Here is a 25514-nt window from a genome sequence, read left to right on the forward strand (position 1 = left end):
AAAACTGGTGCAGCGAGAGGACGGGACCCTGGCTCAAGACTCTGGGTGGGCTGCTCTCAGGAGGGCCCCTCTTTTCTTGCTTCCTTGATGAGCTTTGGCATTTTCTGGCACTTGAGGGTTGCATGAATCCCAGACATAGAGCCTAGAAGATGCTGAATTTAGAGCTGGAAAATTACCTTGAGCACAGCATGTACTGTGACCTGCAGAGCATGTGTGTAAAGCTTCCCATTCTTATTTTCCCTTCTCTCCTTTTAGACAGGGGATTCTTCATTTCTAACCTTTGGTTTTATTTAAATGATTGATACATGTAAATAGGAAGGGGTCCTTGAAACGCAACTGCAGCACGTGTTTACTTTGGTCTGAGCTTTGCGTTGCGGTGATGTTCACACACACACGAGGGCAGGGTCGAAGGAGCCCCACGTACTCAGCATGAGCTGGTTGGGGAGAGCTGTGGAGCCGCCTGCCTCCAAAGTAATTCAAAGATAAATGATGAAGCAGCGAGTTCTTAGATGACACGACGCAGATTGCTTAGGGGATGCAGGAAACAGCAAGACATGTAGGCGGAAAGTATCCTTTAGAACTGGCCCTGCGCTGGGAGACAGCAACATGCAGGTGGTGAATTTGGCCCTGGACCCTTCCCATTCCCCATCCCCCATCCCGGCGCATCCATGGTTCTCCAGGAAGTGCCACAGTTTGGGTCCACTGTGGTGATGGACAGCATCACCCCTCGAGGCCCCAGCACTGCCTGCTTCATCCAAACTGAGTGGAGGTTTCAAAGCCAGCCTGAACCCCAGAGCTTCCCCATTACTCCCGTTCTGCCATCACTCCAGCCTCCTGCCACTCCTGCCTCCCTCCAAGACCACCGCCCCCATCCTAGGCCCACACTGGCCACCACCACCAGACTGGGTCTCTGGGGGTCCCTTCTTGGTCACCAAGAGCCACAAGAGCTTCTAAGGTATCCAGGATGGTTCACAGGCACAGAAAGTACCAAGAACAGACCGGCAGTGCTTTGTGGTCCTCCCGGGAACCTAAACACAGTGGAGATGTGGTAAGTCCATCTTGAGACCCTGCCCCTAGAGCTCAATTCTAAAATGATTCTCTGCATTCCTGAGATGATTTTGCATCATTTTGCCTGGCCCTCAGAGGTGTATCAAGTGCCTTGCATTCCTCTGGAAATGACATGCAGAGTTTGAAAACCAGAATGGAGCTTGTAAGTGAACAAATCTTCATCCAGAGCCATCTGCGTCCATGTAAGGATTCCTGGGCCTTGCCCATCAGGGGCGCTGGGAGTGCGTTTGTGCCTGTCCCATCGCACAGGGGGCAAGTGCTGATCAGACCTGGGAGCCTGAGTCCGCAGCAGGGAGCCTGAGTCACGCTCTGCCCACAGAGGGTACAGCTGATCGCTCTGGTTCTCAGGCTGATTTTCAGGTAATTTGCGGGGTGTCTTGCAAGGACTGATCACAGTGAGGTTTGATTTATTATGCGTGAATGTTGGATGTGGGGTGGGGCACAGAGTTCGGCTGACTCTCTGGAGTCTGAAGGAGGCCAGAGCCCCGAGGGTTGCAGGTCCCCTCAGGACATGTGGCCACTCTTCCCGAAGCTGTCCTGTGGCATCCCCGGAGGCCGGAGCCCGGGGTGCAGGGAAGCACCCTCTGCTTTGCCTCTCGGAAGTGTGTCTGTCCTGCAGCTGAGGCTGCTGCAGGGGCAGGAGCTGGCGGCTCAGCTCCGTGGTCAAAGGGCTGCTTCTGTCCTGGGCCGGCTCTCAGGCACGGTTCCTGGAGGAGTGTCTGGAATCTGCTCCCGGGCCTGGACCTGGAGATGCTCAGGGTGTTCTGGGCACCTCCATTCTTGGCCTAAGAGCCTGTCATGAGAAAGGCCAATTCTTTCTGAAAATTCTTTGGTACTCTTTGTCACCACCTGTGACCAGGGAGGCCCTGAGTAACTAGGTTCATTTCCCCAGAGGGCGGCCCTTCCCCAGCAGACAGGAGCCATCTGACTCCAGCTAAGGACTTGGGGGTGTGGGTGTGCTGTCTTTACTCAGGAGAGAGGACTTTGCCCTTTGGCACCAGGACAGAATCAGATGTGCCCCCAAACACCCCGCCATCTGATCGGGAAGACCGTGACTCTCTGCTGGGGCCCACCTGCTGCCCTGGGCTCCCCACAGGCGCGGGAGGAGATGGGACGCCCCGGGCCCGACGCAGGCTCCCGGCGAGCTGTAAAACCGAAGAACGGCCTGGGCAGCAGGACATAAAAGTGTTCTTGACGCAGCCTGCACTAACCTGCAAGGTGATTAACTTTATTTCCCAGTACCTTAACAGAATTCAAAAGCCAGGGGAAAGGCTTAAAGCAGAATCAGCTTTAGCTATATTTCTAAATATATCTAAACTCAGAGCTCTTCCCCCTCAGCTCCCAGCAGAGGATTATAATAATCGTTTGTCATGGTCAGAAAGCTTGGCTGAAGGGTTTCAGCTCACGGTGGTCTGTGGATGGAGCGCGTTGGCCACGGCGGCGCTGCAGTCCGGCTGCATCTCCAGGATGTGGTGTTCGTGGTGTGTGGCCTGAACAGGAGTTTAGTAAACACACTCTGTCTGCTTGGTTGGCATAAAGACAGAGACGGGGGAGCAGGTCCAGGAACCAGAGGCCTGGCCAAGACAGCTCTTCCCCAAACCGCCCGCTCTTCTTGGCTGAAAAGAGGCACTGTGAGAGGGACTCATCCAAGTTCCTAGGCTGAGATTCTGTGGTGGTCAGGGCAACAAGTCCACTGAGACCTCGGGAAGCAACGAGGAAATGGGACGAGGAAGGGTTTCTGGCCTTCGGGAAACAGTCAACCCTCCTCGGTCCTTCTTGGAGGTGGTCAGGGAATAAATAAGACAGACCCATGGTTAAAGTCTTAACTGACAAGCTGCTGTCAAGGAGGAGTCCTGCCTCACCCATTTAAATGCTCAGAATAGAGTTCTTTATTACATTGAGATTAATGTAACCCAACGGGCATGTCGGGGAAAGCAATGAACAGAAGGTAACAATACCTTAGAGCACGGATCCTCAGATGTTGCAGCAGTATTGCTCCCAAGGACTTCTGTCCCCTAGAAATTAGTGGTTTATTTTCAAAGGAGTTCTTTCAGTGGCCTCCTTTAATAAACGAAAGCATATAGTCGAAATCAGCCAATGAGCTGTACGCATTTATCAAATTCTTAACGACGTTAGTATCTTAAGTAGGTGAGGCAACTTCCTCGATGATGTTTTAACATCTGTTTAATCGGCCACACCTCAACACCCTAACTCCGAGGGACAGAACTGGGAGGACACCTCCGTGGGGACAGAGCACCAGGAACCCCAATGAGCCCGCACGTCCTGCTCGTGGACCCGCACAGCTGACTCCTCCCCTCCAGGGTCTCCCCTCCTGGGCGGCTGTGCGGCGACACAGGACACAGTCACCCCCACATGCCGTTCTGAGATAGGCACCCACTTCCACCCACCTTCACCCCCGTCTCCTCCTGTCCCCAGAGTCCTGGATGTCCTTTCAGCCCAGGGAGCTCGGAAACCTGGATCATCTTGCCCTCCCCTGGGGGGATTGCCTAGACCCCACGAGGGCAGGCAGGCCATCCGGGACATCCACGGGCTTGGTGGGAAACGGGTTCATCATGATTTTCACTAACTTCTCACTGAAATGCAGCATTTCTCCTGTTTGTGAGCATGGCCACCAGCGCCAGGGGAAAACTGTTTACTTCAGAGGAACCAAAGGGCTGATCCTGGGGGAGCCAGAGGGGTGGTCCTGGAGTGGGGCTGGAAAGGTGGCCCTGCAGTGTCTCTGCAGGTCAGAACGCTGGGACTCACTGGCACCAAGGGCTCAGCCTGTCTCCTTCTCTTTCTGGGGTCATTTCTGACCCACAAATTATGCTCCTACCAGCCCGTTTCTCTGCCAACCCACAAAGCCCCAAGGAGAAAAAGACATCATCCCAACAGCAGTTTCATTACCTTTATATTTTACTCTCATCTTTGAAGCTGGAAAAAGATGCTCTGTATTAAAATGTTCCTTCCCGCTGTGCATAATGCTAATGTCCTCCACACAATAAAGCTAAGGGAATATTTTACATGCTGAAAGTAGCTGCAGTGACCTTTCTTCTTCGTGAAAGAGTCTCTTCTTTCCCTCATGGTCCTTCCCCTCCTCCTTCGCTCTTTTTTTCCCCCTTTGCATGTCAGCTCTCAGTCCCCTATAGCCAAGTGACTGGGCCATCTTCCAGAAACAACAGCAAAGAAAATTATCAAAGGACGCGGAGGAGGGCTTCCCTGGTGGCGCAGTGGTTGAGAATCTGCCTGCCAATGCAGGGGACATGGGTTCGAGCCCTGGTCTGGGAAGATCCCACATGCCGTGGAGCAACTAGGCCCATGAGCCACAACTACTGAGCCTGCGTGTCTGGAGCCTATGCTCCACAACAAGAGAGGCCACGACAGTGAGAGGCCCGCGCACCGCGATGAAGGGTGGCCCCCGCTCGCTGCAACTAGAGAAAGCCCTCGCGCAGAAACGAAGACCCTACACACCCAAAAATAAATAAATAAATTAATTAATTAATTTCAAAAAAAGGACGCGGAGGAAACAGACACACTTCTTTCCTCCAGTTATGGCCTCTGCAAAGTCCTAGATTCTTGGAGGAGGAGACTGAGCTCTTGGGATGTAGCTAGGAGTGCAGGTCATACCCCGGCCCAGGGCCCTTGTCTGAAGCCCCCTGTTACTTAGAACTGCCAGAGGGTCTAGAGGGAGGCTGTGGTCTTGAGTTTATCATTTTTTCCAGGTTTATTGAGGTATACTTGGCAAATAAAACTGCATATTACACTTCTAGGAGGTGATGAGAGAAATAAGACAGAGGTTGGCCTGCTTGTACCTGACCCGAAGGTGGGACCCACCAAAAGGAATTGTCTGGAAGGGGTGGGAAATACGGAAGAGCAAAGTTCAGATGAGTCTGTTGTTTCTAACTGCCCGGCCAGAAAGGTACTTTTCTCCTAGAGATTTTGCTTGTTTCTTACAATGGAGAAGAAGGTGGCAAGAATATTGAGGCTTCCAAAGGGACAGACACACACAAAAGGAAGACCAGAGAGAAAGTGTGTGGGCCCAAGACAGCTCTCCCCTCCCCTTCTCTGTCTACCCTCCGTGTGTTCCCGTCCACAGCCGATCTCATGGGAGCTGGTCTTTACGCGGCATAAACGGGCCATGCACGCGCATGCACACACATGCACACACACACAATTTAAGGACCTTACCCATACCTGGTACTTATTTTTAATGTTTGTAAGTCAGACAGATATGGTGATGTCACTGTATAATAGTATAGCCCTTACTGACTACAATGCTTTCATTAGCTTATCAGGCTACAAATCTCCAGGGACAGAAGGATTGTCTCCTAGACAGTGACTAGGCACACCTTATCCCAAGTCACACGCGATGTGACCCAGCCTCACTTTCTTGTCTGACTTCACAGAGGGTAGAGTTTCCAGTTGAGCAACACTGAGGTAGAGAAGGAGTGAACCCGAGCCTTCTGCATTCAGACCCTGCAGGGACCAAGGAGCACCGTCAAAGTCTGCACATGAGGAAACTCAGGCCCCGTGTCTAAGTGGACTCGTTAAGAGTATACCAAGAAATAAGAGGTACAAACCCCAGCCTCCCCAGAGAAATGCCCTCAGACTTTTACGGAAGGGGTGAACCCTGCTGCCTCGGGGAGCAAACTCTCGCAATCTCCCCGCACTTCCTCCTGCTTCTGCAATGAATGTTTTGCACACCACACCTGCTCCTGGCTTTCTGATAAACCTCTGCGTTTTATTTTGGGTGCTGATCCAGTTATTCCTGCAAAGAAAACTGCCCTGGACCTCGTGGCATGAAATGACCTTTTCATTGTGCTCACGGTTTCTTGGGTTGGGGATCCGGGAGGCGCCATGGGGAAGGCCCGTCTCTGCTCCTCAATGTCTGGGGTCACTCGAGGCTGGAACATCTGCAGCGTCCTCACACCCACGTCTGGTAATTGGTGCTGGCTGCTGGCTCGGACTTGACCCAGAGTGAGCACAAGGGCACCCAGTACCTGGCCTTCCCACGCGGTCCCTTCACATGGGCTAATTTGCGCTTCCTCGCAGCATGGTGGCTGGGCTCCCAAAGCAAGTGTCCCAAAAATACCAGAGCAGATCATGAGACCTTGTTATGACCCAACCTCTGAAGCCATGCAGCATCACCTCCAGCAGACCCTGTTGGCCGAGGCCTTGGTAAAGTTCTACCCAGACTCATGGGAAGGAACATAGAGGTCAAGGATCTAGAAGAATGTGAGGGATGGAAAACACTGCAGCAGCCGCGCAGGGACAATATAATCTACCACAGCTGCGTTACAGGGGTGAGAGCAAAGTACACGCGTAACGTGTTTGTATTATTAGGTTCATCAGGAAGTGAATAATGAGAGAACAACTTTCTTTCCTAAATACTATATTCAGAAAGAAAATAGCAAATTAACAAAACTTCTGAGACCTAAAATGCCTTCTAATAGTTTATGAGGTCATGACATGATTATAGTAAAAAGTAAAGGGCATTTTTACTCCAAAGCTATTATACTTATCAAATGCACACTGGCACACGTGACGATGATGAAGACGTTGCCTAGTGAAGACAGAAGGGCTGAGAGTCTGGCAAATCTTCAGTTAGCAAAGCAAACAGCATTGTGATGGTAAGGCTAAGTGACAGCGTTAAATATTCTAAATGATTTTTAAAATAAGCTAAGTTAACATATTTCTACAAATATCTACAGCCTTACAGTATGTGTGTGTACAGGAGAGGAACAGAAACTACCTCAACAAAAGAGACCTGCCTTAAAGCATTTGTTAATCTCCAACATGCATCTCATTTGTTACCCTAAAAGCAAAGTGCTGCAGGGTGGTCTCTGGCAGGCTTTTGATGGGGGCGGGGGGGGGGGGGAGAGCAACGCTACTCTGGAGGAGAGATGGAAAGACCGTGGAGTTCATCCCTCTTTGTGGAGTGCACCCCTGGCCCACTGTGCACTCCAGTTACAAGACTTAGAGGGTCACAGAGCTTCCCCTCCCCCATACCCTTCTACCATGTGAGTATAAGCTTCCAGTATGATAACAATGGATGTGAGCTGGGGGACATGAGATGTATACTCTGTTTGAGGCAGTACACAGGAAAGCCCCAAAGCCAAGAGGAAAGACAAAAATAAAGACATTCGAAGAGGTACCTAAAGCTACAACAAACATCAAACATGCTCCACTTCTTGCCAACTTAACATAAATTCTCACACTAAAGACCTATTTACTTTAATATCTACTGCCCTATAAAGATGTCTTTATTGCAAGGCATGCTAGAAGTCAAGAAAAGTCTGAAGAGACAAAGCAATCATTAGAACCAAACTTGATTATGACTCAGATGTTGGAATTATCAAACAGAGGATTTAAAACAGCTGTGTCCAATATGTTAAAAGCTCTAAAGGAAAAGGTAGACAACATGCATGAACATCTGGGTAATGTCAGCAGAGAGATAAAAACTGTAAAAGAAATGCTAGAAGTAAAAAACAGTAACAGAAATGAAGAATATTTTGTTGGTAGACTTGACACAGCTGAGAAAAGCATCAGTGAACTTGAAGATGGCCCAAAAGAAATTACCCAAACTGAAACACACATTGAAAACAGTGAAAAAAAAAACAAAGAACACAACATCCAAGAACTGTGGACTGCAAGACCATAGGGAATGGTGTAACACATGTAATCGGAATACCAAAAGAAGAAGAAATATTTTAAGAAATAATACCCAAGGGTTTTCCAATATTAGTGACAGACACCAAATCACTGTTCCAAGAAGCAGAGAGACCATCAAGCAGAATTCAACAAAAACAAAAAGACCTAGATGTATTATATTTAGACTGTAGGAAACAAAAAGAAAATTTTGAAGATTCCCCAAGGAGAATAAAACACCTTACCTACAGAGAAACAAGGATAAAAACTGTGGCCAACTTCTCATCAGAAACCACACAACTAAGAATGCAGTTCAACTGAATCTTGAAAGTGTTGAAAGAATAAAACAAATAAACAAAAACCTGCCAACCTGTGTGTATATCCAGGGACAATATCCTGAAAGAGTCAAGGATAAATAAAAACAATCTCAAACGAACAACTGGGGGAATTCACTGCCAGCACCCCTGAGGTCTAGAAAAATATTAAAGTTCTTCAGGCAGCAGGAGAACGATATGGGTCAGAAAACTGGATCTACATTGATAAAAAAGATGAGCAGCAAAAAATGAATAAATAAAAATGAGATGTAATCTTTTATTTTTCTTATTCTCTAAAAGATCGCTGTCTGTTTAAAGCACGAATAGTAACAGTGCACTGGGCGATTAGGGAATATGTAGAAGTGAAAAGTGACAACAGTGTTGAAGAGATGAGAGGGAGGATTTGGGAATATTCCATCATAAAGTACCGGCACTACACTTGAGACAATATGGTGCTATTTGAAAGTAGGCTTAGCAACTGAGATATATATTTTAAATGGAAGCATAAATGATAAGGCAATAGAGGAGATAAAATGGAATCACATAAAATGCTCGATTAAAACCAGAGAAGATGGGGACTTCCCTGGTGGTCCAGTGGTTGAGACTTTGCCTTCCAATTCAGGGGGTGTGGGTTCCATCCCTGGTCAGGGATCTAAGATCCCACATGCCTCGCAGCCAAAAAACCAAAACATAAAACAGAAGAAATATTGTAACAAATTCAATAAAGACCCTAAAAATGGTCCACATTTTAAAAAGAAGAAAAAAAACAGAGAAGGCTGAAAAGAAAATAGAAACAAATGCAACAATACACAAAGATGGTAAATATTAATCTGATTATATTAATAATTTATTTGTCAGTGGTCTGAACACACCCGCTAAAACAGAGATTGTCAGATTGATTTTTTAAAAAGTGAGACCCCACTATATGCTGTCTACTTATAAACTCTATACCGTCTACATTTAAAGAAACCTGTATATAAAGCCCAGACAGATTGAAAGTAAATATTAAAAGTAAAGATATGGAAAAAGATATACTATGCTAACACAAATCAAGATAAAACTGGAGTATCTTGTGTGAATGTCATGCAAAGCCGACCTCAGAACAAGGCATATTATCGGGGATAGAGAGGTGTGTTGCATAATGATAAAGGGGTTAATTCTCTAAGAACAAATAACAATCGTAAACATAAAGTGAATGCACTAACCACAGAGTCGAGATATGAGGCAAGACTACAGAATTGAGAGAAGAAATAGATAACAGTTACAGTTGGAGACTTCAGCCACCTCTGTCAGTACATGATAGATCAAGCAGACAGAAAATCAGTAAAGATACAGATGACCTGAAGAGCACTGTTAATCAACCGACACTGCAGAATACACATTTCTTCTGAAGAGCACAGGGGGCATTCACCAGGACAGGCTGTATTCTGGGCCAAAAAAACAATCCTTAAAAATTTTAAAGAAAAAATACAAAGTACATTCTAGACCACACAAGAATTAAAATAGAAGTCAGTAACAGAAAGATAGCTGGGGATTTCCCAAATATTTGGCACTTTAAAAATGTACTTCTCAATAACCCATGGGTCAAAAATGTCTCACAGGAAATTTAAAAATATTCTGAACTAAAAATGAAAATAAAACATCAAAATTTGTGGGATGTAGTTAAAGTGGTGCTTAGAGGGAAAATTGTAGCATCAAATGCATCTATTAGAAAAAGATATATGCATTTGATGGAACCTAACCAGCCACCTTAAGAAACTAGAGAAACAAGAATAAATTAAAGCAAAAAGAATGAAGGGAATAGTTAGAGAAGAAATCAACTGACACTGAAAATAGGAAAACAGTAGAGAAAATCAACAAAATCAAAAGCCAGCTATTTGAAAAGACAAAAAACCAATAAAACTTGAAAAGTCAATAAAACTAATAAACCTCTAGCCAGGCTAACCAGTAGAGAGAGAATGAGATTACCTATACCAGGGAAGAAAGGGTCATCTCTACTGATGCCCTGGATGTTAAGAGAAGAATAAGAGAATTCAACAAGTGTGAAGAGCTCTGTGCCCGTAAACTCAATAACCCAGATGAAATGGACCAATTCCTTGAAAGCAAGGAGCCTTGGCTCTCCCGGAATTGCCATCTCTCTGTGCAATCGACGGTTCTCTCCTTGGCTGCATGTTGGAATCACCTGGAGACCTTGAACAGCTCTTGTTGCCTGGGCCCCCTCGTAAGCATCTTTCTGTAATCGGGGTAGGGTCTGCGCGGGGCCAGGATGCTCAGGTGTCTCCACGTTCTGACATCCTTTGAGCAAAATGGTGTTCCCTGCTCTTATGAAGCCTTTCTCTTGGTGGATATTCCAACAGCTAAAAGCATGACATCTCCCCAATCCCAGTGCCTGGAGCTGACACTGGTTTTCATCTCCAGGCTTAGAAATGGAAAACCTTAGATTCTCAACAGCAAGATGCTTTGCTCCCAAAGTGGAAGGGATCTTTGTGAGCCTGTGTTTGATGCCGAGGTGAAGAAATCCTAAGGAAGGGGCCCCTCAGGACTCCAGCCCCACCCCGGAAGCAGGAACCCCCTGTAGACAGTATAAAGGCTCACAAAGGATAAAGTGTTTTCACGTCACTGGGCACAGAGAACCTCGGGGCCTGAAAGCAGAGGTAGTGATAAAAAATGGAAGAATGGTGCTCTCGGCTGTGGCATATCTTTAGATCTTTTATTCATATTGTGGGTGTACAATGTGGACGTTAAACCATTTTTGATGGTTTGTACTTACACCCGCGAGTGAGAGGGGAGTGGTCCCCGCTGGGAACCAGGGAACCAAGTAAGAACAGCTGAAACAGGCGAGTCGTGGGTACAGCTTGCCTGTCCCAGCTCCCAGGCCATCCTTAGCTGCTCAGCCCCCTTCCTACATAAAAATCCCTTGGAAGGAAAGAGGAGAGGAATTAGCCCCGGCTGCCAGGGCATGTGGGAAGCTTTCCGGGGCAGCCAGGCTCTCCTGAAGCGAACATGGGCCATGAACCCGGAGTCTGGGTGGAGTTGAGCATCTTCCACTCAGAGCCCCATGTGGCTCTTCCTCCTGGCCTGTGTGTTGGTGGGGGGCGATCAATGGGGGTCGCCCCCTCAAGGCCCATCGATTTATAGCAGAGGGAACAGAAGCCATCCACGTAAAGGTCGTAGTCAGTGCACAAAGGGCACATGGAAGTGCATGGACCTGGTAGGGTGTCCGTGCCTTGTAACTGCACGATTCTTTCCTCTGGGCGCTGGCATCCAGAGCCTGGGGTTTCAGAGGTTTTAGGTGTTCTACCTCCAAGCAAAGGAGAGCAATGGTGTGCGTGCAGAGAGACCAGTAGAATCCGTTAGAAAGGGGATGACCGGCCGTGGCCAAGTTTGCTGTGCCCGCGGGGAGGCACCCAGCCCCTCACCCGCCCTTGTTCTGCCTGACGCACCCCTGTGTGGCCCTGGCCCTCATCTGAAGCTGATCCCCAGCCCAGTGCTCCAGGGACAGCTGCCTGAATGCCCCACGTCTCCACCCCCCATTTTATTCACCTGCTGGTGGGTACCCCTCTATAAAAACAGTGACATGGAGACCCTATAAAGAATGACAACAAATCAATAATGAAACAGAGACCTTTGTCGTTCATGCACAAAGGAAGGTGCACGAAGGACCAGGGAGCCCAGGAGATGGGCTTCTGATCATTCATCTTCAGGGGAGCACAGATGAAAATCCCTGGCACACACAGCTCCCACTTCATGCTGGAATCACTGGGCCCACGGGCTGGGACCCTCCCCCACTGTTGGGAGTGGAAAATGCTGTGATACTTTCTTATAAATGTAAACATCCATCTCCCTATTTTGCACCTAGACATCTGCCCAAGAGAAATGCACCCACATGGCCACAGAGGTTGTTCACAGCAGCATCCTTGGTCACAGCCCCAAAATGGAACAACCCAGCAAAGCCGGAAACAGCCAGGGTTGATCTCAGGGCTCCTGTGTATGGAAGATGGTTTACCAGCCGGGTCAGCTTGGTTGGGGCAGCCTGAGCCCCTCGGTTTCAAGGTCGGCAGAACCCCCTCTGTAGCTGCAGCGGGGCCCACGCCCGTGAGCTGTCGGTTCCTGGAAGCCCCTGTGCTGACCCTTCAGAACCAGTTCCCTTCATACTCTTTAGGCCACCCACGCTGCGAGCGCCACCTCTCTCCCATTGCTTCTAGAACCCCTGAGTTGTGGAATCTCCTGGCCAGAAGGGTAAGTAGTTCTGAAGCAACCAGTTGCAGCGATATTAACACCAGACAAACAGAATTCAAGGGAAAAGCCATAAAGAGCGACAAAGAATAACTACAAAGATAAGAGGGCAGCAAGAAGGAGCCATAATTGATGTAGAAGAGTAACTAGCGTGGCTGCCGATGTGAAGGGAGAAGGGTTTACCGGGGACGTCACGGACCCGCGCCCCGTGTCATCCACAGGGTGATGCTGGGAATTAAATATGCCCCTAAAGGCCAGCCTGGGGAGCCTCTGTCTGTGAAGTCAAGGAAGGCTGGAAACCCAGGAAGATATGGGGGGGCGTGGCTTTAAATCGACATTTGGGGAAATCGGAGAACAGACTCAGAATTTCCAGGCAGTGGGCCCAGGTCAGGTTGAAACCATGACCTGGCGTCGGCCCACAGCTCAGCCGTGAGGTGGAGAAGTTAAGCCACGGCGGGTCTGGAGCTGAAATCTCCCCGGGGGTGCGGACCGTGAGGGCAGAGGTCCAGCAGGGGGTCCCCGGGCCTCGCAGCTACCCGCACCTGCAGACGTGGCCTCCTGGTCTCATCCAGAAAGCAGCAGCATCGTTCACCGGCCCCCCAGACTATCTATCAGCCTCGACTTCAACATTCCTTGGTCTCGAAAGAATTTACCAAAACAGTTATTTCCAAAGAAAGGAGATGTTTTTGCCTCACAGACGAGGAGGAATACGGTGAGTTGGTTAGGAGTGCGCTGGACAGACCTCAGAGCGCCACTCACGGTGTAAGGTCTTCTGGGGCGTCTGGACGTTGGGGGTCCCACCTGCAAAGGAGCAAGTTGCAAAAATGGCATGAAAAGCCCTGGTGCTTCCTGGTGTCTCCGGCGCCTCCCCCGAGAGACAACACGCAGAACCCTGTCCGGAGAGGTCAGCGTTGCTTTCAGGGACCCTTGGAAGAGTTGTAATGACACTAACCTGTACCCCACCGTCGCCTGTCTTTGATGGCGGCTTGCGGCTTGTTGACGGTTTCTGAAACCCAGGACCCAACGTTCTGATAAGAGCTTAGATTTCTAGAAGTTTCACCAACCAGGACCCTGACCACCCAACACATCCCTGAGGTCTTATCCTGTGCGCTCAGACCAGACCAGAAGAGCCCTTCATTTTCCAGACGTGTGCTGGGGCGGCGCTGCCAGCCTGGGGGGGGAGGGGTGGGCAGTGAGGAGATCACTGGAAATCAGTTCGTTTTAAACCTTTCCAGTCAAGTGGAGCCCCTGCTGCCTGGACGGAGCACCTAACTTAATGACATTATCACACAGTGACAGTGTGCAGATCACTCGCAGCAGCATCTCAGTGAGGTTTTATCAGAACCGTCCCAGGGACTCGGGTCCCGTCACTCGTGCTTTGTAAGGAGTCCAGGCAACAAGAGGCTAGTTCGGCCGCTGGTGAAGTGAGCTGGGAAGGGCAGCAGGACGCTGCCCTTTCTTTTGGATATTTTATGAGTGTTTAGGGGAAGGAGGGCAGCAAACAGCTGTGCCTTCACAAGGAAACAGGTCTCCTGTAGCCAAGAGGACGAGGGTGTGGGAGAGACGCCCGGGCTTTGGCAGACGGGGCCTCACAACTGTCTCCTCACTTCTGGAATAAATGTGTCAGAAGCCATAGCATGTTAGAAGGCCCTGGAGCATACACCGTGGCTCCTGTGAAGTTTCTTAGTTTCTTCTTGGTCAATAAAGTTGCCATCGCCTTCCACAGCTCAGAATAATCTTCGCCATCATTTCCGGTGGTTCTTCGTGTTCTGCTCTGGTCCTCATCCCCTCCAGGAACTCAGGAGCAAAGGATGGATCGCGGTTAATGTGAACGTGATGTGCTTGGTGGCCTGCAGCAAGCTCCTTGCCATTATAAAAATTCGGTGAATAGGCAGGCCTGGAAGCTGTCTGCCCCTGGTCGAGTTCACCTCCAGACCCAGCATACCTTTCCTCTCGGGTCTGGGCAGATGTCACAGCCCTACGTGCAAACGAGGGATCTTGACTCTTCACCGTCTGTGGGTCCACCAGTGGTTGCCCCCCACCGGGCTCTGCCACCCGACTGGCAGCCCCTATGCCACTGCCACCTACCTGGCTCCTGACGCCACCCCTGGCATCCCCTTGTTCCCAACCCTAAGTACCTCTGCCAGAGGCAGAACCTGCCCTCGCTTCCCTCCCGTGCCTGAGAGGTGGGAGCCAACTGCCAAGGTTTGTCAAAGCGCTTGAGAGAGACACACCTTCCTGAGCCGCCTTGGGAAGACAGGCCCTAAAAGGGAACAGAGATCAGGGCAGAGCTGCAGAACTGCCCTGCCGCCCACGGCCAAGGACTCTGCCCTCAAGGCCTTGGGAGCCTGCCGGTGGTTCTCACCTGCTGCTGCAGGTGCGAAAGTGGATTTTTTAAAGGAAGCGCAATGACTGACAAACGTGCAAATACGTTAAGAGCAGCAATATGGCGGAAGGTAGAAACAGAAGTGTATGTTTTTTAAATCCTCCACTGCGTGAATATCTGCAGGTGCCATTGCTGCCGAAACAAACCGACCGACAGACTAACCAAGGGGGCTGTGGGACGGGGGTGGCGGATAAACGGTGGCTTGAGTGTGAAGCCAGAACTTCCGGTCTGATGTGAAAGGCTCCCCTGGGGGGTACGACCCTTCCTTTCCCAAGTCCACTGAGCGAACACACTGGGTTTTTTATGAGAGATGCTCAGGGCAGCCCAGAAATGTCGAAGATCAAAGGCCGCATTCTCAGGCTTGGCACTGAGAAGCTCTGAACCCAGCCGGAGGGCCACCTGCCCTGGTTCTATGCCTGCTCCCTCCAGGGGCTCCAGGGCCCAAGAAGCAAGAGGTGGAGCAGGCGGGGTCCCCACGCCAGGCCGACCCAGGCCACGCGGGAAGGACAGCACAGCAACCCACGTCTGAACGTGGAGCAGCACAGACGGCGTCTCTGTGCAGGCGCCATGGCCGCGAGGCCGGGACAGGTTTAGGAGGGGCTGGCAGGCAGCCAGCAAGAGCCTCATCTCCAATGGGGCCCGGAGCAGGCCCCAGCCGGTGGCCTCCAGCCCCAAGCTCAGCAACCGTGTGGGTTTATCAGCCATCAGGGGCTGCAGATCAGGCCTGAGAGCAAGTCTGGGGCAGAGAGATTCCCCCCGAGACCCAGGCACCAGGCATCAGGCTCAGGGGGTCCCAGCACCTGCTGTGCTGAGGGGAACTTGGGTGTCACTGCCCTGGGGCTTCCTCCCCACGACCGACACTGACTCCCCAGGCTGCACACACTGGGAAGGGTAAACCGAGGCATCGGCCCGATGGGAAATGACACCTGTGGGATCAACAGGTTTTTCCTGTTTACCGGCACTGAAATCCTGGACAGCGAATTAAACTATGAAGAAACAGGGGGAAACTCAGCATTTACATTTAAGACTTTGGTCTGTTCCGTCCAGTCCTTTTTGTGTGCATTATTCTCTGTATAGGCAAGATTAGGGTTTAAAATATGCCTTTTTGTAACCCATATCATGAGTACTTGTCATGTAATTAGTGGTTTGTGGTGACCTAATGTCTCACCATAGGGATATAACATGGCTATTTAATTATTCATCTTTTAAAGCATTCAGATTTTCTCCCAAATTTCCAGTCTACTAGGAAACACTGAATTTTTTTCATTTTTTACTTAAATCTTTGCTAGTCTTTGCTTCTTAAGAAACAAGCTTTTCTTAATTTCATTGGAGCATCATAATTCGTGATTATCTAGTGGCCCTGTCGTGGGAAGACTTTTTAAAACAAGGGTGTTTTGTTTGCTGTGTGATTGGTTTTCTGTGCCATGGACTGGCAGGAAAATAAAAGGACCATCACGTCACCCATAATCTGAGGAAGCTTTTTGTGCACAAGACAAAGCCCAGTCATGGGGGCTCTTCTGCAGGGAACATGGGGGGCCCCCAGATTCTGTAGAGGCACCGACCCAGCACCTGACAGGTTTCCGCTAGCACAGGACAGCCACCACACATGTGCTGGAGGTGTCACACACATGGGGCAGACATCGGCCAGCCTGCGTCCACTGTTGGGTCCAAAGGGCCCAAACATTCATTTTTGTCCCTAAAAATTTTTCTCGTCCCCAAGGGGTATTTAAAGAGAAAGGTCTGGTTTTTCCTCTCCTGGGTTTTAAAATCTTTAATCTCCTCCTTATTTGTTTCCAGAAAGGAAGCAGGACTTTTGCGTAAAGAATGAAATGATGGAAATAGTTTCCGTTCGTGAGCACCTGTTAGGATCCAGGAGGCAGGTGCTCTGTCACTCGACACTAAACCTGAATTCCCCATCTCTCATTCTCCATCAATGGAGTCGTATGCAGACGTGCTTAGCAGGGAGTGTCTGCAACTTACCCTGACACACATCCAAAAGAAAAAAGATGGGTTGATGGATGGATAGAGAGCTGGATAGATGAAGCTAATAACATTAACAAAATGCTAATACTGAACTGAAGGGGTTGATATGCTCGCTGCAGGTTCTTTTACCTTTTCTGTGTGTTTGAACATCTTCCTAACACATTGTTATATTAAGGGTACGTTTATGGAAACCAGTATTAACAGCAGTCATTCTCTGTGGTGTCAGGAAGGAGGAAGTAAGGCCAGGCAAGTGAGTTGTTGGCGTGGAGCTCGACATGGAGCAGTAATTCAGGGTGTCCTCTGCTGACATTGTCACAACACCCACTAGACAGGTGTTATAACTCTGCTTTAGGGAGGAAAGTAAAATTGGACACTCAGAAATAGCGAGTAGGGCTTCCCTGGTGGCGCAGTGGTTGAGAGTCCGCCTGCCGATGCGGGGGACACGGGTTCATGCCCCGGTCCGGGAAGATCCCACATGCCGCGGAGTGGCTGGGCCCGTGAGCCATGGCCGCTGAGCCTGCGCGTCCGGAGCCTGTGCTCCGCAGCGGGAGAGACCACAACAGTGAGAGGCCCGCGTACCGCAAAAAAAAAAAAAAGTAAGAAAGAAATAACGAGTAAGTAATTCAAGGGCCGAGCGAGTTCCCCGTCAGTGCTGGTTTGAGCAGGTGTGCCGGCCCCTCCCCCCGCCTCCCCCCAGGCTCTCAGGGACGGAGCCCGGGAACGTGCCCCTGCACCAGACAGGCCTCTCACCTGCCCCATCCACACCCTGCCTTTTAAATAAACGGCTTATCTCAGACCAGTTTAGCTCTGCAGAAAATGGACAAAGGGGTGCAGGGCTGGCGGCTTCCCTGAGCCCAGTCACCCACCAACACCCATCAACATCTCATGTGGGGCTCGTCTGTCCCCCAGGTAAAGGCCAGTGTTGCTGCCCCATTGTACTCTAAGTGCTCTGTCCAGATCGCCTTAGCGGTTGCCTGATGCCCTCTTTCTGCCCCTGGGTCCCAGCCAGGATGCACGCAGCATCTGGCGGTCAGGCCTCCTCAGGATCCTCTGGGCTGTGACACGTCTTAGGCGTCCCCTGTTTCTGATGACTTTGACACCTGTGAGGAAACCTGGTGGGGTACGGTGTGGGATGTCCCTCTATCGGGACTTGTTTGATGCTTTCCTCCTGCTTAGACCGGGGTTATGGGTTTGTGGAGGAGGAGCATGGAGGTGAAGGTCAGTGCTGCGTCCCATCAACATGACCTGTCACTTCGGATGCTGACCCTGGTCGCCTGGCTGTGGTCGTGCCTGTCGGGTTTCTTCACGGCAAAGGTCACTCTTCCTCCCGCCGTCCATTCCGTCCTCTGTCCTAGGAAGTCACTGCGCAGCCCACCCTCAAAGGGTGGGACTTGTTCTTTACTTCCCTGAGGCCAGACGACCTACACAGATTATTTGGAATTTGTCTATATGGGAGATTTGTCTATTCTCCCCAGTGAACTGATTCATCCAATCATTTATGTATATCAGTATGGACCCTTGGATGTTTATTTTACACTTTGGCTTATAATCCAATACTACATTATTTATTTTGTCACTTTGGCCACAGGAAGCATTTCCTGCGCCCCCCTGACATGGCCCCATCCTTTTGATCTTGGAGTACTTTTCCTTTTTTGTACTATAAAATGCCGTCCCAGGCTCATCTTGTATATCACCTGCCTGAGTCCTAAAATCAGCCACTTCCCCATGGAGTTCTGACCCCTTTTATTGGAAAATGGTTTTAGAAACCACTATCTGGGCACTGGGTGTGCTTGTTGCTACTGGAGTGTCATTGATTCTGGGTTTGCTCAGTAACAGAGCTAGGAAATAGGAAATACACGTGTGTGTACTCGCATGTTATTAGTTCTATATGTAGAAATACATGTGTCTACATCTTTGTATAGAGAAATATTTCCATCTGTATAATTATTTTTGTATTATCCATCTGTGCCTGTATGAAGCTAGACATGAGTTCATACTAATTAGTCACAGGGGGAAACCAAGGCAGGCTTCTCTCGAGCAGAGCCCCATGGCCAGCATACGGGGGAGGCCTGAGCTGTGGGAAGCAAAGCACTGGGCAGGGCCTCTCAGGAACCGCGGGTCCTGGAGCTCCTCTAACCTCAGCTGGAGGATGGAAACAAGGTCACGCAGGCTTCTGCACAGGGTGGCACAGGGGCCGTTGCTCGTACTGAGGTTTTTTGTTGTGTTTCCTACAAAATGACCTTGATGACAGGGGCCCTCAGACACCATCATGGGTAACTCCCCGCCCCCACAGTGACCCAGGCCAAGGCCAGGTGAAGGGGCTTGGTGCTAGCACCCAGGGGAGCCTGTGTTCCCATCTGGTTTTACCCAAGCACAGGGGGTACATTTGTTTCATAGCTGATCTGTCTGCCATTCAGACCTAACTCACAAGATTTATTTTTTTTTCATGGCTTAAAATAGAAGGGTTGCTTTAAAAGGGGGAGGGGAGGTCATAAAAATGCTCCTGGAACTAAAGCACGTAAGGAAAGAAGCGTGCATGTGGGTCTGAGTGAGCCCTGGCCTGAGAGGCTTTCCCTCCTCCCCATGGAGCCTGCTAAACCACCACGTGGCCCCCTCCTCCAGCGCAGCCCCGGGTACCCGTCAGCACACAGCAAGCGGTAGACAGTCATAAATAAGGGAAATAAGCTTTGCAATGATGCAAAGAAATGTAATCCAGCCTGACAGATATTGGTGCAGGAGGAAAAATGAGCCATAAAATACCCAGAGTGCTATAAATTTCCAGAGAGATGGTTGTGGAGGAGAGAGGGTGTCTGTCACACTCCTCAGAGGCGGGGGTCTGGCGCCGGCCTTTGTGTTCTGCCGAGGCCATCCCGGCTGTGCCGGGACCCAGCTCCTCGACCGGAGCGGAACCACGTGTCTGTGGAAGACGTGGATGTGGACTCCTCCAACCTTAGCGATTCCTGCCCCTAAAATAAGCGACCGTAAGAAAAACAAAGCAAAGGGGATTCCGTGGCCGTCCAGTAGTTAGGGTTCAGCGCTTTCACTGCCGGTGCCCAGGTTCGACTTCTAGTCGGGGAATTAAGATTCCGCAAGCCACGCGGCTAAAAGAAAAAAGAAAGAAAAACAAAGGAGGGATATATTGCAGAGAAAGTCATGTTTTTCCTGAAACTCAAACAACAGTGGGTATTTTACAGCCAAAGGAAATGAGGACTTTGACAAAAGCTTGTGGTAAACTCAGTCCAGGACCAGACCCTGGGAGCATCGTCTCCCGGGATTCTGGGAGGTGTCCCCCAGCAAAGATGGAATGCAGGACCTTGCCACATGTCACGGAGGCCTGGGGCCCAGCATCAGTCCCTGATAGGTTCCATCTGCGACGGATGCCAGTGGACCCCAGACCAGGACGCCTACTCCACACCCCGGGTCCAAAGGCCCCCCTTCATCTGCAGATTTCATGGACATTGCCCTCTCACAGGGTCACCCCAACCTCCTTCATCTCCACCTGACACTGAGCTACCAAAATAAATTCACGGTTAAATGCACAGAGGCAGGTGTGTGTGGAGCAGTTTCCTGAGCGCGGGGAAACCCCCGACCTCAGCACTGATGCCTGAACGGCCCTGCAGGGCTTCCACCTCCTTTGGGTTCATCCCGCCCACCACACCGCAGGCTTCTTCTCCTCCCCGCTCCCCGTGGGACTCTCTGCCCGTTTCTCCTGGGTCTGTGCTGCCCACCATGGTGGCCCCCAACATTTGGCTATTTATGTTTATATTAATTAAAATTAAATGATATTAAAACTCACAGTCACACTCACCACATCCCAAGTGCTGAGTAGCCATAGGTGGCTCGTGGCCACCACGCGGGGCCGCACAGATTAACTGCCTCCATCGTGGAAGCGCTCCCCTGCCCGGCAGCCACCGGCCACCCTCCTGGCTGCTCTCTCTCCTCCTTCCTGGACCCCCGAGGACTGTGGACCCCTCCCCTCCATCATGCAGGCACCATGTCCTGCCCAAACTGGCCTCCAGGTCCTTGAGGGTGCCTGGCAGAGCCACCCCAGCAAGGAGCTGTGGTTGTAAACGCTTCCTTCTTGGCTACGCCTGACGCATATCCTCTTAATCAGCTCGTCGACTGTGCGTAGGACCCGCGATTATCAGCCGAGGGCTTCCTGGACACGGGGGTGTTTCTGACCAAAGCGAGTTGCCCTCGAGAGCTGGAAGGAAAGGCCGCTGGGTCATTAGTTCACTGAGTGGTCCTGCGCGGGGCCCGCGAACCTGCGGTTGCAATGCTCCGTGGTGAGCCTGGGATGGAGACTTGGGAGCCCCAGGGGCCTCCCCTCCTCAGGGGGCAGGGACAGCCCCATGGACATATAATAGATGAGTTAGGGGTGAAAATGGTGTGAAGGACAATCAAAAAGGCCCAGCAAATGCAGAGGCAGAGAGCAGCGTGGAGAGGAAGCCGGCTCTCGCTCACTGAATCTCACCTGCATCCACCTGTAGGGAATCAGCATCTTCCTTTCCTTTTCTCTTACTTTCCTTCTCTGGTTCTGTTATCAAGATTTTACTAGTTTCACGAAATGGGTTTCTCTATTCTTTATAGATGGTTCCTATTTGTTCATTTAACTCTTGGTAGAATCATTTCTAAAATCATCTTAGGGTGTAAAAGTAAATTGTTTTAACTGTGTTTTCTTCCAGTTACTGACCCTCCCCAAGGACACCACCAATCTGGCTCCTTTGCCAACAGTGTAGATGACTTTGGCCTGTTTTGTACTCTATGCAATAGACTCCTGTGTCTGGCTTCTTCTGTTCAACGTCATGTTCCTGAGATTTATTTCATTACCATATTGGGTACCATTGTCATTTATCCTTTTACTGTGGTTGGATGTTGGGAGGACTTCCAGGTCGGGGCTCTGATGGTCGGTATGGCTACGGACATGCTTGTAGGTGTCCTTGGTGCACAAATGCATCGTTTCTGTTGAGTATTTGCCGGGAGTGGAACACTTGTATCGTGTGTGTGTCTGTATGTCCAGCTGTAAGCAGTGTTGCGTTTCCCAAGTAGTGACAGGACTTCATACTCTCAGCAGGACCAGATGAGAGTGTGGATTTCCACTGTGTCCCTCTTCACTTTGAGCCATTCTTGGGTGGCAGATAGCACTGTTCTTTTACAATGTACCGGGTGGGGTATGCCTGAGCCGTTCCTGGGAAGGAGGGGTGTGGTCTCTCCCCACCCCCAGGCTGCCACCATGGGGTCTGCCACTTTGGGTTGAGGCATGGCGAGTGGAGACAGATGGGGGTAGAAAAGTCTCACCCACTCACATCACCATGGGGGCCTCACGCCTGCAAAGGGTGTGCAGCTCTCTTCCTCATCCAGGCATTTGGCGGGTTCTCTGCAGACCCCACACACACACTCGTACACTCTGCCTCCTCGACTAGAGTTTGGAATTTTCCTCGGGGGTCTGCTTGCCCCTCCGTTGGGCTCTGTCGGACACGGTCTAAGATAGCCCGGCCAGCCTGCGTCTGCCCCAGGAAGTACCCACTCCTCCCCTGACCGACGGGAGAGCTGGCCCGTCCCCCCAGAGAGCGCTGACCCCGGCTCCCCCCCTGATGCTGCTGCCCAGCCCACCCCTACCTTCTGGGTCGTCCAGGCGGGAAGGGTCTCCTGCCCTCCATGCACGGGACACACATCAAGACAGACGCCCAGTGTCCCGTCAGAGCTGCTCTCAGTGGGACTGAAGGGGGAGGCGGCGCCTACGCCCCTCATGGAGAGAACCCGGACTCGCATTCTGGTCCCTCAGATCCCCTCCCCGCCTCCACACACCCGGCCCCTTGTTCCCTCGGGGGGCGGGGGGGTGGAGGGCTTCAGAACCTCTAATTCGGTTCCGTTCTCATTTTGGAAGTTGGCAAACGCAGCTGTGCAGCCCTGTCGCCATCCTGGGCCATTGTCTGTCATGATGTCAAACCTCTAGCTGTTGCAAGTGAGCAAAGGAAGGAAGGAAGGAAAGGGCTGAGGGAGGAGTAAGGACCTGGGCCCCCCGAGCCGAGGGCCAGACAAACCTCTCAGGTGAGCCAGGCCTCAGGTGGGAGGGAGGTGGCACGCACTGGGAAGGGGGTGAGGATGGCCACAGGTCGGGGCCAGACTGGACGCACCAGAAGCACCAGAAGAAAGGGGGCCTGGCACCTGTCAGACCAGGAGACGAGCCTGCTATGAAACCAGCCCCTAAATGCTCCCAATCGCCACAGAGGGAGGAAGTGTCAGAGGATAAGGGCAGCCGAGGATGTGAATTTGACTTCATTCCCCTGCAAACGGGTCATTTCTCACCCTAGAAACCTGCACAAAATGAGCTTGAAATGTGTCTGAGGACCTTCCCGACTTCTGATGGCCAGTTCCTCCGCGTGGGTGCTTGACCTAGAGCCGTCCCAGCCTCAGAGGCTGAAGGGGGCAGCACCTGGGACGGACCTCACGCTGTATCTGGATCTGGTCAATTCTGGCCTAAGCACATTGGTCCCAACTGTGCGTTCTCTGTTTCTATGATTTTTATTTCCTCCATTTAAATAACACTTCATTCAAGGGAGGGAGTCAGTGTTTCTATGAGTTTTAGCACCAATATTTTACTTCTGCTCTTGAATTTAAAGTTGGGTTTTCTACATAGCTTTAAAACCAGGTGAGTGAGGGTAGTTATTTACCTAAAGAACCAGAGTACATGTTTGAATGTGGAATACCCCAGTGGGCTATGCGTGAGCTCAGCACGTCCTGGGTAGGTTGGGGGACGTTTCCCCAGGTCAGGGAGGTGGCTGCACCCAGTCCCCAGCAAGCGGTGTCTCGGGGGCCCAGGCACTCCTTGACTCTGACCTCCAGCTCTTCGACCTGAGTTAAGACTGTCTCCCTCGCCTGTGACTTATACTCCAAGCAGCGTCCATGAGGGTGGACAGCACACTCTCTGGGTCCCTCTGAGCCCCTGGCACACAGAAGATGCTGCCCAGAACCAGGCCAGTCACCTGCACTTTCTATTTTCTGAGCAAAAGACCTCAAAAAAGAAAGGAACGAACTTCACTTGGTGATCTCTGGCCAAAAGGGCAGGGAAGGAAAACCAGCTGCAGGGATGTTCCGAGCCTGGGGGGAGTGGGACGGCCGTTTGCAGACAGGGCCCGAGGGGCTGTCCGGTGACACACGCTGTGCCCCTCCCTCTGCCCAATGCGGCAGCCCTGGGGTCAGCCTCTGGGATCACAGAGGCCACACGGACAGAAAGCTGCCCGTGGGGATCCCCTCAGGATGAGCTTCAGCGGGACCCCCATCTGTCACTGCCCCAAGGCTGCATCCCCCGAGATTCTGCTCTTCCTGGAAGGAGGGGCCACCCACTGTGTCGTCCTGTGTGTGCGTCCTTCTTCACAAGAGTTTCCTTTCAGCTGTGCAAACGTCAGCCAAGCCCCAGCCGCAGCCCCACTTCTGTGCAGGGGCCCCAGGAGCTGGTCCCCAGAGACCGTGAGGCCAGGCCGCTATCTGGGAGGGGACCCTAGGTGGACCCGAGGGCTGCGGGAACGCAAGGAAGGAGCGGGTGCGTCCCGGTAGGGGGACGCTGTGAGCTCCTGCCTCAGCCCACAACACAGCCAGGACGTCAAGAGACTGCAGCCCAGGCCCCTCCAGGCCCAGGCAGAGTCACCCACCGAGGGGCTCCCAAACCCCTAACCCCGGAACCTGGGAGAGGTTAGCGGCTTGTTCTTGATTTAAGCTGCCCGGCTGGGGATGATGTAGGTCAGCAGAGGACAGTGAGCCCACCCGTCAGGAGAGAGGATGGAGCGCCCGGATTCGGTCCCACACCCGCGGGTCAGGCCGTCCAGGGCGGCCCTCGGGAAGCCCAGCCGATGCAGGCATTATAAGCAGCTCACTGGGGCTTCCAGCCGTGCATGGACCCAGATGAGACGGGCAGCCCTTGGAGTTGGGAGCTCCCCGCGGGGTGCGAATGCCCGGCCCGGCCTCCCGGTCTGTCTGTCTGTCTGTCTGTGGCTCCTGCAGCAGAGCCCCGGCTGGGCTGGGGCTGGGGGGCCCACCCTGACAGAGGCCAGGGGCCAGCAGGGAGGGGCCTGGAGAGTTTGGGGTGAACTCAGCTGAGACGTAGTTACTGTTGTCCTGGGAGCTTCGTGCTCACGTTCTCTTCACTCCGCTTCATCAAAGATCGTCCACAGGGAACCCTCAGGCTCACTTCCAAGCCCAAAAATTGGGGACGAGGACATAAAACTGGCCCTGAAGAAACATAAGTTAGAGGAAAAAATAAAAGGACACGAGCAGACCGGAGGCCCTTCTCCACCTGACGTCTCATCAGGTCGGGGGCAGAGCTGCGGAGGACAGAAAGTCATCTCCTAGTGACCCCTGAGTCTGGGACCTCGGTGTCTGAGTAAACAGGATGCCATCTCCCATCCTGCCCGCAAAAGTAGAAATACACTCAACACGCATGGAAATGGGATCCGGTGAGAGTCCGGTTTCCGGAGATGGGTCCTGAGGGGGTCAGGACGTCCCACACGGGGAGTGGGCTCTGCCTTTGCCCTGACGAGGAGGACCCCGCCCTGCCGGGGGTCAGCCCTCCTCAGCGCCCCATGACGCTCCAGGGGCACCTGCCCTGCTGGCCTCCACCCTCATCTGCCATCACTCAGGGGGCATCAGCCGTGATGTCACAGCTGGATCACATGATGGTCCCCACAGCCCGGGGCCTCCCTTGTCGAGGGGACAAGGAGGAGGGGGCTGGCAGTGGTGGAGGTGGACTCCAGCACAAGACGCCAAATCAGGGCTTCCCTGGTGGCGCAGTGGTTGAGAGTCCGCCTGCCAATGCAGGGGACGTGGGTTCGTGCCCCGGTCCGGGAAGATCCCACATGCCGCGGAGCACCTGGGCCCGTGAG

At 51.7% G+C, this 25514-nt stretch overlaps 1 protein-coding gene across 1 annotated transcript in view; it reads left to right on the forward strand.

Moving 5' to 3' along the window:
• SYNDIG1 (synapse differentiation inducing 1) overlaps window positions 1-25514 on the forward strand; it is a 117552-nt gene that overhangs the window by 90015 nt on the left and 2023 nt on the right. The window lies entirely within an intron of this gene.

The sequence above is a fragment of the Delphinapterus leucas genome, chromosome 15 (genome assembly GCF_059928025.1).
Source record: "Delphinapterus leucas isolate spDelLeu-1000000601 "Yukka" chromosome 15, BTC_Dleu_Yukka2, whole genome shotgun sequence".
Classification (NCBI taxonomy): Eukaryota; Metazoa; Chordata; class Mammalia; order Artiodactyla; family Monodontidae; genus Delphinapterus; species Delphinapterus leucas.